The sequence below is a fragment of the Tupaia chinensis genome, unplaced genomic scaffold (assembly GCF_000334495.1).
Source record: "Tupaia chinensis unplaced genomic scaffold, TupChi_1.0 Scaffold000513_1, whole genome shotgun sequence".
NCBI lineage: Eukaryota > Metazoa > Chordata > Mammalia > Scandentia > Tupaiidae > Tupaia > Tupaia belangeri.
The window spans coordinates 3,283,982-3,293,833 of NW_006160026.1; positions in this window are offsets into that span (position 1 = coordinate 3,283,982).

Genomic DNA, 9,852 nt, shown 5'->3' on the forward strand with positions numbered 1-9,852 from the left:
TTTCTTTTTTTTTCTTTGGTTTTTTTTTTTTTTTTTGAGAGGTTTTTCACTATGGGGTGCATGTGCTCACCAGCCAGCCAGAGAGAGCCAGAGAGACAGAAAGCGAGAAATCACCCCCCAGGGTGGATGGCCACACCGCAATCCCTTCTCCACCATTCTCCTCTCAGGATCTTGGGCACACACGCACACGCGCCCGGTGTGAGTTTTAAGCCACCAGGTCCGGGATGCGAACCATGGTCGACTACATGGGAGTCCAGCAACATAGCCCTTATGCTAACTGCTGTTCCCTCTATTTATTCTCATGGTATTTTTCTTTATACTCTTTCCTCCCCCACCTCCTGCACCATTCCACACTGTCTTCAGCATCCATAACTATTTTATTTATTTTATTATTATTCATACATTAAATTGCTATACATCGTTTAGATTTGAAGAGACTTCACCCAGCATGATATACACCTCAGTCCAGCCCAGTTGAGACCACCACACACAACCTCATCCATTCTGACAGGGGTTACACAGTATCTCGTAGTAGTTTTAATCTGTATCTCCCTTATGATGGGGGATGTTGAGCATTTTTTCATATGCTTTTTGGCTGTTTGTGTGTCTTCCCTAGATAGATTTTTGTTCATCTCATTTTTCTATCTTTTAATTGGGTTAATCATTTTTTTTCAGATAAGCTGCTTGAGTTCCCTGTGTATTATAGTTACCAGTCCCTTAACTAAGGCATATTTTGCAAAAATATTCTCCCATTCTAAGGGTTGTCAATTCACACTAATTACTGTGTTCTTTGTAGTGCAGAAACTTCTTCATCTGATATAGTCCCACTTGTCTATTTTATGGATTATTTCCTGTGCTTTGGGAGTCTTTTTAAAGAAGTCTTTGCCTACCCCATTGTCTCTCAGAGTTTCTCCAGGGTTTGCCACCAGTAGTTTTATAGTTTGATGTCTTAGATTCAGATCTTTGATCTATTTTGAGTTGATTTTTGTTAGTGGTGAAATACGAGGATTCACTTTCACCTTTATGCAGGTGGATACCCAGTGTTTCAGCACCATTTGCTAAAGAGAATTTCCTTTTCCCAGTGGATTGCCTGGTATCCTTTGCCAAAAATCAGTTGGCTGTAAGTTTTGGGGTTTATTTCTGGGGTCTGCATTCTGTTCCACTGGTCCACCTGTCTGTTTCTGCACCAATACTATGCTGCTTTGATTATCACAGCTTTATAGTATTTTTTCAGGTCAGGGAGTGAGATGCTGCTCATTCCACTCTTCTTGCGCAGATTGCTTTGGCAATATGAAGTCTTTTATGATTCCAGACAAATTCTATGATTGTCTTTTCTATGTCTGTGAAGATGTCTCTGATATTTTTAATGGAATTGCATTAAATATGTAGATTAATTAGAGCAGAATTGTCACTTTGATTATATTAATACTCCCAATCCCTAACATGGGATGTCCTTCTATTTTTTTTTTTTTTTTGGTTTTTCTTTCAGTATCTTTTTTGAGGTTTTCATAGTTTTCTTTGTAAAGGTATTTGACTTCTTTAGTTAGGATTATCTCCAGCTATCTTATACATTTTGTGGCTATGGTAAAAAGGATTCCTTTCTTCAGATCTACTTCATTCACATTTTTGTTTGTATATAGAAATGCTATAGATTTCTGCATGTTGATTTTGTATCCTGCCAATTTACTGTATTCATTTATTACTTCAAGAAATTTTTTTCATGGAAACCTAGGGTCTTCTAATTGTACCATCATGTCATCTGCAAATAAAAATCTTTTCAACTCCTTTGTCTACTTGATGGCTTTTATATTGTTCTCTTTTCTGATTGCATTGGCTAGGACTTCCAGCACTATATTAAAAAGCAGTTTAGAAAGGGGGCAGCCTTCCCTAGTACTCATTTTTAGTGGCAAAGCTTTTAGCTTTTCCCCATTCAGTGAAATGTTAGGTATAACATTTTCAAATATAGCTTTTACTGTGTTGAGAAATGACAATTCTTTGCTAATCTTGCTGAGAGTCTTAATCATGAAGGAATGTTATATTTTATCAGATGCTTTCTTTGCATCAATTTAAATGATCATATGGCTTTTATCTTTCTTTTTGTTAATATGGTGTATTATATTTACGGTATTGCATATGTTGAATCACCCTTGCATCCCTGGAATAAAGCCTACCTGGTTGTGATGAAGAATCTTTGTTTTATGTCGTTGGATACAATTTGTGAGTACTTTGTAGGGAATTTTTACATCTATATTCATAAATGATACCAGTCTGTAGTTTTCCTTTTTTGTCATGTCCTTATCTGTTTTGGGAATGAGGATGATGGAGGTTTTATAAAATGAATTTGGAAGAAATAGTTTCAGCAGAAAGGGGATTTATTCTTCCTTAAAAGTTTTGTAGAATTCATACATGAAGCCATTTGGACCTGGGTTTTTCTTTGTCAGGAGGTTATTAGTACAGATTCAATCTCATGGCTTGTTATGGGTCTATTCAGGTTTTCTATGTCCTTCTGATCCCATCTTGGTACATTATATGCATCTAGGAATTTGTCCATCTCCTTCATGTTCTCTTGTTTGTTGGCATATAGTCACTCTAATTATGTTTTGTATTTCTGTTGTGTCTGTTGTAATGTTTCCTGTTTCATTATGTGTTTGATTTATCTGGTTACTTTCTTTTTCTTTATAAGTCTAGCTAATGGTGTGTTGATCTTGTTAAACTTTTCAAGGAACCAGCTTTTACTTTTACTTATTTTCTGTATAGTTCATTTATTTTCTATTTCATTTATTTCTGCTTGAATCTTTATGATTTCTTCTCACTTGGCTTTCTTCTTGTAGTTGTTGCTGTTTTTCCAATTCCATGAGGCATGATTTTAGGTTGTCTACTTGCCACCTTTTCATCTTTTTCTTATGCACACTAATTGCTATGAACTTCCCTCTTTATGACTGCTTTTGAGGTGTCCCATAGGCTATGTAAACTTTTATACTCATTATCATTTGTTTCCATAAATGTTTTGATTTCAGAATTAATTTCTTCAGCAGTTAAGAAGTCATTCAGAGGTAGGTTGTTTAGTTTTCCATGTGCTTACGTATTTTTGAGAATGTGTCTTGAAATTAACATTGAGTTTAATTCCATCATGGACAGAGAAGATACTGGATATAGTTTCTATGCCTTAGAATCTGTAAAGGCTTGATTTGTGTCTTATCATACGGTCCATTTTTGAAAAGGTTTCATGCTGGGGTGAGAAAAATGTATATTTTGTGGTCTTAGGGTAAAAAGTTCTATAGATGTCTGTCAAGCCCTTTTGATTTATAGTATTGTTTAGATCTTTCTGCTTATTTTTTTGTCTAGAAGATCTGTCTAATGGAGATAATGGAGTGCTGAGATCCCCAACAATTATAGTGTTGCAACCTATCTCTCCTTTTAGCTCTGGTAGTCTTTCCTTCATGTCTTTAGGTACTCTTGAGTTGGGTGCATAGATATTTATAAGCGTTATGTTGTTTTGATCAATTAGTCCATTTACTACTATATAATGCCCTCCTTTGTCTCTTCTTACAATCTTTGTCTTAAATCCTATTTTATCTGAAATCAGAATCGCAACTCCAACCCTTTTTTGATTTCCATTTGCACAGAGTCTCTTTTTCTAGCCTTTCACTTTTAATCTATGCATATCTTTAGCCATAACGTACATTTCTTGTAGGCAACCGATAAAATTTTTTTTTTTTTTTTTTTTTTTTTTTTTCCCATTCGGCCAGTCTGTGTCTCTTAATTAGAGAATTTAATACATTAACATTCAATGTTGTTATGGTTATTTCCAGACCTGTTCCTGTCATTAAGTAAGCCATTCCTTGGTTGCTTTTTATTCTCTTATAACTGTCCATCTGACTTTATAGTTTTCCTGGTATAGCACCCCCTTCAGAACCTCTTGAAAAGATAGTCTGGAGTTGGTAACTTTTTTCAGGTTTTTTCTTTTTTAATCGAAGAATGTTTTTATCTTTTTCCCCCCCATGTGAAGAATAATCTTACTGTGTATAGTATTCTTGATTGAAATTGTTTTCCATTTAACGCTTTGACTCTATTTCCCCATTCTTTTCTTGCCTGAATTGTTTCTGATGAGAGATTCGATGTTAGCCTGATTGGGTAACCTTTGTAAGCAACCTGACATTTCCCTCTTGCCAATTTTAGTATCTTGTCTTTGTCTATAGTTTGGCCAATCTGGCCATGATGTGCCTTGGAGAGGATCTTTTTGGTTGATTTAACTTGGGGTCCTATGTCTTTTTTGGATCCGGATATTTGAATGTCTCTCTAGGTTTGGAAAGTTTTCTTCCAGGATTTCATGGAATAAATGATCAATGTCTTTATTATTTTCTTACTCTTCTGGGATACCAATTATCCAGATATTTGGGTGCTTGATGGTATCTAGTATTTCCTGTATATTATCCTCATTTTTCTTGGTTGTTCTCTCAATCTTTTTGATAATTTTTTCTAGGTCAGAGGATTTATCTTTTATATTTGGGATTCAATCTTCTGCATGATCTAATCTACTTTTAATACTTTCAAGGGAGATTTTAATTTCCTGTATGACATTCTTCATCTCTGAGAATTGTTTCATTTTTTTTATGATGTCTGTGTCATCTCTCAAATCATGAAAGGACTTCCTCATATCCTAGAGCTCATTGCCTCTTTTCTCTTATATCTGTCAATTTGGCCACTACAAATATTCTGAATTGTTTATCTGACATTTCTATGACTTCCATTGTGTTATCTGTGGGTAATGAGGAGTTGATATTTTCCCTTGGGGGAGAGTCATTTTGTTGGTTGCCACATTTCTTGTGCCTCTGCGATGGTCCCTAGTCATCTGGTGATCTATATGTTTCTTCCTTAATTATTCAAGGTATTGTAGAGCATTCAAAGTTGTGCAGGAGTAGGAAATTGGCAATCTCTCTTCTGCTCTGCCTCCCTGTGGCTCACCAGTACTCTAAACTGTTATTACTGGTCCTGGGTGACCCAAAGTCCTCCCAGCTTTTAGAGAGCAGGTGCACCTGAAACTGAACTGCTGAGCTTTAACTCAGTACTAAAGAAGAGATCATGGGGCGTGTAACACGTGCCATGAACTATACTAAACACCAAATCCTCAGAGCCAAAGATAAGTGGGGGAAGGGATGAGCCACAGGTCCCAGCTGTTACCTGCAGCCACAGGCAGCCATTCTTCCATCAAGGCCCTTTACTGGAACTAGCATCTGGATGGGTCGGGGAAGGGTGCAAATTCATCTCAAAATCCCAAAACGCAAACCTGAGAGTTCAAAGGCAATTGTGGGAGGGGTTGTAATTTCTCCCCCTTGCCTTTTATGAAAGGATGAGACTGTATCCAATGATGCTGGAGATACTCTCTCTCAGCTGGGAAAGTACAGCACTGGCTCCACATGTCCCAAAGTAACTTCAGAACTGGCTTTAGTAGTGTGAATTCCTGGGCCTACTACTGGCGTCAGGGACCTTGTTCTTAGAGCACCAAAAATCAGCAGGTCAGGGCTGTACCTCCCTTGTGGTATCCAGGGGACCAGTGGTTTGGGGACTTGGCCTGGGAGGTGTGTAGGAGTTCCTGTCCCACTAACTAGCAGTTGCAGTGAACTACAACCAGAACTTTTGAACAGACACATGGCAACACACCTGGAAGTGCTCAGAAATATTTCAGGAAGTTTGATCCCCTGAAAATGATACAGACCCTTTCTATTTAAGCAAGAAAGGCTCAGAGCATTGCATTTTAAGCTATTAATGTGGGCTATGCTCTCATTTGTAATTAACAGATAGGGAAGTCACAGACAATTGGTGTCTTATTATAAAGTTGTGGTCTAAGTGGGAAAGCACATTCTTGGGAGGATGGGGAGAGGTGGTGGCAGTAAGCAGGGTGAGACTGGAGGGACACCCTTGTATGTTGCCTGTCAGTTGTCCACTTGGTCAGTTACCTTGCAAGTGTCCTCTGCACCATGGTGAAGCCAAGAACTACATTTCCCAGAACCTCTCTCCCATGTAGCTCTGGATTACAATTTTCCAAGGTGTAAGAAATTTGAAGAATTTTGAATCTTATCAAGAAAGGAAAGATATGTCCAGAAGATGTCAGTAGTGAACACTAGATTTGTTGGGACATAATAGACCCCAGCAGAGTCTTAGGTTCTGGGTGGATCCCTCACCTACAGGAGGGCCAGGGAACTCTCAAGGGCAGTAGTGGTTTGGGGGTCTTATAACCACAAGGCTGTATCTCATCAAGGGTCAGTGGATGCTGGGAGTAATATTGCAGGATATGCAAAACAGGCAGGCCCTAAATGGCTAAAAATTTTCTTATTTGTACCATTTTATAAACAATTGGAAGTATGAAAATTTGAGGTTAGCCCTCGGGTTTTGATCTAATGGGTCTCAACCTTTGGTGAAGAAATAAAATTAAGGAACCACTAGGCAGAGGCCAGCTTTGGCTTCTTTATGTAACATAAGAAAAGGCACTTGTGTAAGAGTTGGAAGATGGGAGAGAAGAAAAGGTCATTCTTCCTCAGAGGCAGCTGTAGCCCTCCATGTGGTAGATGTGAGATTCACGAATCTTCTAGAACTTGACCACTGGGTCTTTAGGCTGAGGCTTTGAGAGGTGCTTCCTGGACTCTGGGACAGCTTCCCTGACCCCTCTTTCTCAGCTCTGCAAAGGTTCTGTCAACCTCCAAGATTAACTTCAATTGTAGATTCAAGTTCTGGCTTTTATCTTTCCTCGTGTGGTGCAAACATTCTGTGTTTTCATATCCTCAGTAAAATGGAGTAACATTCTCCCTGTGTGTGTTTTGTAGGAATCATACAAGGTATTTACACGAAGTCCCCATCATGTTGTTTGGTTAAGAGCAGACACATGATAAATATTAACTTATTTGCCACTTTTAAAAAATTATTTAATTTTATTTATTATTATTTTTTAATTTGACCAGAGAGAGAAAGAGAGAGAGAAAATAAGAAAGCAAACTCCCAGGTCCAGGACCTGAACCACAGTTGGCCATGTGGGAGTCCAGCACCCTAAACACCACACACCACCTGCAGGTCCCATAGTTTTTAAAAATTATTTATTCTATTGAGAAAAAGGGAAAGTGAGAAAGCAAGCCATCAGGTTTGGGACTTGAACTGTGTTCGGCCATGTTGGAGTCAAGTACCTTTAAACCTTTAAACACTGCACTACCACTACCTGCTGACCCCACCTTTTTTTTTTTTTTGTCATAGTGTTTGTGCATTTGCTGGAAAGAGACAGAGAGAAACAGTGGGAGGGAAAGTGAGAAATTGCCCTCAGGAGGGCTGGCCATGCTGCAATCTCTTCTCTTCCACTCTGCTCCTGAATTTTGGACACACATTGCAGTATAGCCATCTCCCCTGGGGAGTTTATTTCTTGCTTTCAGTCTCTCTGGTGAGTGCATGCACCCTATAGCAAAAATCTCTCTCTCAAAAGAAAAAAAAATAAAAGGGTTGGATAACTTGTCTATGGCCATTTGGACCCCCACAATGGATGTTCTAGGGTATAAAAATTCAGTGTCAAGCTGATGCCAGGGACTTAGTTTCAGTGAGTAAGACTGAATGGGGGTGGTGGATGGACAGTAATCCATGGCTAAACTTGTCCTTCCTCTGAGAGCATAGTTTTTTCCAGGTCTAGCCCATTACCACCACATGGATGTACACATTCTATGTCATTGAATTGTCCATTTTTTTTTTTAAGAGAGATTTTGCTATAGAGTACACGTGCTTGCCGGAGACAGAGAGAAAGTGAGAAATCACCCCCTGGGGGGCGGCCAATCCCTCCTCCTCCATTCTCCTTTCAGGATTTTGGGCATGCATACACACATCCCCTGTGTGAGTTTTAAGACATTGCATCCAGGACTCAAACAGCAGTCAGCCATTTAGGACTCCAGTGCCTTAACCACTATACCACCTCTTGGCCCCGATTGTCTAAACTTTATTTCAATCAATGAACACATACTCTACATATTTACCATGTCAAACTTGATATTTTGATATATATTTACATTATGAAATAGCTGAATAGTTGATTAGCATATATGTTAGCTTGCATTATTTCTTTGTGGTGAGAACACTTAAACTCAACACTTTCGGAAATTTTCAAATATTCAATACATTGTTACTAACTAGAGTCACCATCCTGTACAGTCGATCCCTTCAGCTTATTCCTACTGTCTAACTGAATTTCTATATTCTTTACTCAGTTTCTCCACATCCTTATTCCACCCTCAGCCCCTGGTAACCACCATTCTGTTCTCTGCCTCTATGAACTTATTTTTTAAAATAATTATTTCATATATAAATGAGATCATGTGGCATTTTTCTTTCTGTGTCTAGTTTATTTCATGCAACATAATGTCCTCCAGGTTTATCCATGGTGTTGCAAATGGGATAATCCAAATTTTTAAGAGAAGCTAGAATTTTAGATTTTGATAGAAAATCTTCCGATGTTTAAATGCTAAAAATTTGCTCAATTAAAAAACAAAAAAAAAAACTCTGCCTTTAATTTTTCACTCCTCTTCTCCTTGAAAAGAATCTCTTGACCTACTACTCCAATCATCTTTTTAATGATGTGTTAAGTGCTTATTCATTGTCTGTCTCTGCCAGGCACAGGCACTTAGAATAGTGTCTGGTATGTGGGAAGCATGCAATAAATACGTATTGAGTTGATGAATGAAAGATCCATCCTAATAGGTATTAATAGGAAACAACTGTGCACCAACACATGCTGGGCTCTGTGCTAAGAAATTTGCACAGATTTTCATATTTTAATTTTTACAGTAACCCAGGAGGTTGGAACTGATGTTACCCTCTTTACGGATGAGAAAAAGGGGCTAAGAGAGTTCATATGACTTCCAGAAATGGAGGTTTAAATTCTGTTATACAGTCTCCCAGTTATAATTCAGACTCTGAGCTGTGAAGGACAGGAGGAAGGACAGACAATGTGATCAGCAATCCCACTCCTGCCAAGAAGCACAAAGGGAAGCAGAGCTGTGGTGGTTTTAAGCATTTCTCAGTTTTTTCAGTAAGCAGAGTCATAGACCTATCATTATCCATAAGATTTGGAGAATTGAGAATCTGTAGGAAACCTTTTCCCCCTACCCAGGGAGGTTTTTTAGAGGGAGATAGAGACATGTAAGTGGTTAAGTGCTGGGTCTTGAAAGCAGAATCCCAAATGACTGACCGCACTTCAATTCCCAGGCCTGGCAACTCACAAAACATGCCAAGTGCATGTGCATGTCCAAGATCCTAATGGGAAGGAGAAATGGAAGAAAAGGGGTTGTGGTCTGGACTATGCTCCATTGGTTGGTTTCTTTCTCCCTCCACCCCACTCCCATCTGTTTCTGGCAAGTGCAGAAATACTTTGGCAATTAAAAGAAAAAGGTAGTACTGTATTTCTGTGTCTTATAGAAAGAAGTCTGTAGATGGCCGAGGGCTGTCACGTTGCGTAGTAGTGTGGCTTCAAATTACGGTCTATGGCAGTTTAAAAATATGGTCTTTGGTATCTTCCAAAATAAAGGAACCTATTTCTCCTCCCTTTGAATGTGGGCTGTACATAGAGACTTGTTTCTAAAGAATAGAATGTGGTGGAAGTGACAGTATGTGACTAAGTTTAAAAAGGCCACGTAGTTTCCTCGGTGGATTACTTGCCAGGAGAAGCCAGTTGCCAGGTTGTGAGGATACTCAAGCAGCCCTTTGCAGAATTGAGACTTCCTGTGTGATTCAGCCATCTTGGAAACAGATCCTTCAGCCCCAGTGTAGCTGGAGGAGACTATTGCCCTGGCAGTTGTCTTAACTGGAACCTCATGAGAGATCCTAAGC